This window comes from Ursus americanus, chromosome 9 (assembly GCF_024610735.1).
Source record: "Ursus americanus isolate L20-20 chromosome 9, mUrsAme1.1.p, whole genome shotgun sequence".
NCBI lineage: Eukaryota > Metazoa > Chordata > Mammalia > Carnivora > Ursidae > Ursus > Ursus americanus.
The window spans coordinates 47191870-47196176 of record NC_142135.1 but is presented as its reverse complement, the minus strand read 5'-3'; positions in this window follow the sequence as shown (position 1 = coordinate 47196176).

Genomic DNA, 4307 nt, shown 5'->3' with positions numbered 1-4307 from the left:
CACTATGGAGAGTGATAATTGTCATTCTCAAACTTTTTCTATACCCTAATTTAGAAACTCTGGCTGAATATTCTCTCACACTGGAGTCTGAGCCCTCATTTTATTAGTTTTACCATAGTTAAAATCTCAATGTAGTCAAGGTCTAAGTAAATCCACCACACTCTCCCTTCTGTCATTACCTATTCACAAGTTTGTGAATGAACATTTTCCCTCATCAGACCACAAACTGAGTCTTCCACTGACTGGGATTTGAAGACTACTCATCCCATGAGACTCAACAAGGTCATTTTTCAGCTCATATACAAGATGAAGAAAGCATATGGCACTGCCCCATTAGTGGCTTTTTTCCCTCAACCACAGATGTGTGCCCATAACCTTTGGATGGCTTTCCAGAAGAACGACCAAAGAAACTACAGCATTAATTCTTCGATGGCTTTGGCTTTTCAAAACCGTTTGTCTCAGATTCTGCCTTTAGGCTCATAAAATATTTAAACATAAATCATTTACTCGTTTCCAGTGGACTTTACACAAATTTAATCATTGGTTTAGGTCATTTCCTTTATATCGACCTGAGGTAACTTGGATGCCGTTGAACCAGCATCAAAACATCACAAAGTTTTGAGCTCTTACTTTTTAAATTATGATTTCTGCAGAACTTGCAATCAGGCCTTTAAAAAATTCCAAAACAATAATGGACTCTGAGTTCAGTTGTGACATCAGGAATTATGTGAGCCAGAATTTTTCAGTGAGAAACACAATGCGTGTTTCCTGTAAGCAAAAGAAAATAATATTATCTCTCAATTTTATGTATGTCTTTTAAAAGTACAAACTGCTGTGATAAGATTGAGACCAATAGACGATGAAATTCAAGTTGAAACGCTGGTTGCTGCCCAGAATGAGCCCATCAATTCAAAAGAGGAAGAGAATTATAGAGGCCACAGGCTTTTATAAGGAACACCTTGTTCTGTAGAAACCTCTCTGATGCACTCAATTTGTTTTAATGAGTTCTGTTTATGGCAAAATGCTAAATGCATATTATATAAATTGAAATTTGATACTACACAAGCCGGTAAGATTTTCAGATAAAATCCCAGATAGGGTGAGAGACAAGGTCGGTCCTTAACATAGTTCAAAGAGATTTCTCATGAGGAGGCTCCAGGATAATTTCCCATGATGCAATGGATTACTTTATTAGTGGTAAGTGGCACAACACAATCTTCTATGGAGGGTTAATGTTTTTCTATTGATATTGATATTTGTTCACTCACTCATTTATTCATTTATTTGTTCCTCTAATAAAAATGTATTACATATCTACTGTGTTCATTTGTTTTATAAATTTTATGGAACATTTACCATCTGCCACATAATGAACATGAAAATACTTACATATAAGGCTGTGCTTGCCTCTAATTAGCATAGTCTCATTAGGCCAAATCATGAGTATTAGTAAAACATTTTTTAAAGTGAAAGAAGGCAGAGGTATTAATTAATTTAAAATAGTGTTAACCACTATTTATTTAGAGTTTGTCATATGCCACTCACTGAGAAAAATACTTTATCTTATTTTTAATATAATTCCCATACAAACCTACATGGTAAGTTTAACTCCAATTCGTATATGATAAAACAGGTTTAAAGAGACTGATTACCATCTCTCATCACTTAGTGATCACCACCAAACACCCTGCATTTTACCACTTTCACCAGTTAAAATATATTTTTTAAAGATTTATTCATTTTTGAGAGATAGAGCAAGCCCAAGCGTGGGGGGGAGGGGCAGAGGGAGAAGGAAAGAGAATCCTAAGCACACTCCACACTGACCGTGGAGCCTGACAAGGCTTGATCCCAGGACCCTGAGATCATGACCTGAGCCTAAACCAAGAGTTGGAGGCTTAACCGACTGTGCCACCCAGGCACCCTGCCAATTAAAATATTTTTAGCTTCAAATAGAAAAACTGGTAAAAGTGTCTTAAATCATAAGCATATTCAATTAAGTCACAAAGTAAGAAGTCTAGAGGCAAGCAGTTCCAAGGATGGTTAAACTTTCAGGTTAACAATATGAGGGTTCTGTCTGTTTCTCCATTGTTCTCCTAACTTCCACCTCAGGTCCACAAGATGGCCAGCACAGCTTCGAGTCTCACATCTTAACATGACAAAATCCATGAAAGGAAAGGATAGGGAACTTTTTCTGGTTTCTGTCTTTTAATCAGGGAGTACAATATTTCTTATAAACTCTACATCAGACTCTCCCTTAAATTTCATTGGCAAAAACTGGATCACATGCCCACCCCTAAACTAATCACAGCCCAGGAGCATGGGATTATAGTGATTAGCTAAAATCAATTATAATTCATTCACTGAAGCTGGGAATGATTTTGTTTTTTACTTAAATAAAATTGGTTTTTGCTTAGTAAGGGTGAGGGGGACAATCAATAGGATCTTCCTCATATACTAAAGTGCACATAGATTCTATGTGATGAAGACTTTTCTGGCTTGTCACAAGACACATCATCTTCCCTAAGACTAACATACACAGAAATATTGAATTAGCAATTAACCTAAAAATGTAGGACTGGAGAGTAATGAAACAGGACATCTTGGTAGATTTTGTGCTGTGAGTTTTAAACTGTGGATGGTGTCAGCCATTGAAAAGGAAGAAGATATTGCATTATACCATAAAACACAATGAGGAAATTACATTTTTGTTTTAAAATAATTTATCCCATTGAGACAAAGATTTATAAGTCAAATCCTTTTCAACACCTTTCCTTTGAAATTAAGAGTCATCAATTCAGATTTATTTATTTATTTATTTATTTATTTATTTATTTATTTATGCTGCCTGCCACCCACTCCTTCAATTCAGATTTCTTGACAGACATAGTATTTATTTAAAAAATCTTTGCAACACATATTTTAATTCTTTTTTTTTTTTTAAGATTTTATTTATTTATTCGACAGAGATAGAGACAGCCAGTGAGAGAGGGAACACAAGCAGGGGGAGTGGGAGAGGAAGAAGCAGGCTCACAGCGGAGGAGCCTGATGTAGGGCTCGATCCCATAACGCCGGGATCACGCCCTGAGCCGAAGGCAGACGCCCAACCGCTGTGCCACCCAGGTGCCCCTATTTTAACATTCTTAAATGTACTGAAATTTAGGCTTCTAAGTTAGGGTGGCAGACTGAAAAAACATGTATTTCAGCCCCTCTTCTGGAATCCAACTAATACTACAGTAGAGGAAATTTTAAAATAAATAACCCCATGAGGAAGGGGGAAAAGAGGAGGGCAATAAAATATTGGAAACTGGAAAGTGAATTCATGAAAGGTGACTGATTAGCAGACTCAAGATAGTGCGTCCCTAAACTACAAGTGGGAGAAGCTGAGAAGCAATTTGATGTGTACTACAGAATGCTCAGAACATCATATAAAGTCATGCAATTATTCATGATTGAAGAAGGGGAGGAGGTGGCAGCACCTAAATAAAGAGGATTAAGTGGAAATAACTTCTAGAGTCTCCAATCTACTCTTCAACCCTAGTAACTGCTCCTATCCTGTGCTACCACAGCAAAGAACTGGAGATTTATTTCTGGGAGACATCAGCACAGTCAGAGTTCTAGGTGCCATGTGAAAATAAGAGATCAAAATGTGATTATATATACTGATTACTAGGTGCTGAGACTGCGCTGTCTAGTCCTGTTCCAGCCCAACTCCCAGGAACATTAAAGCAGTCACAGCCTTGCCCTTCGGAGAGAAGATTAGAAGATTTCTCTGGGGAACCTGACCAGCCCAAGATGACAGATATACAGATTTTTATCTTTGGAGGGTCCTTAACAATTAGTCCCCATATCACCATATACAGAAGTCACTCCTAATCCATGGATTATTCATTCCAAGCCTCCCACTGGCTGCCTGAAACCAAAGATAATACCAATCTCTATATACACTGTTTTTTCCTATATACACCTATCTATGATAAGGTTTAATTTGTAAATTAGGCACAGTAAGAGATTAACAACAGCTAAGAATAAAATGGAATGATTTTAATAATACACTGTAATAAAAGATATGTGAATATGGTCCCTCTTTCTCTCTTTCTTAAAGTATCTTATTGTACTATACTTACCCTTCTTCTTGTGATGTGAGAAGATAAAATGCCTACGTGATGAGTAGAAGTAAGGTCAGTGACATAGGCATTGTGACTTAGCATTAGGCTATTACTGACCTTCTGACAAGATGTAGGAGAGTCATCTGCTTCTAGACCACAGTTCACTGCAGGTAACTGAAACCGCAGAAGATGAAACTATGG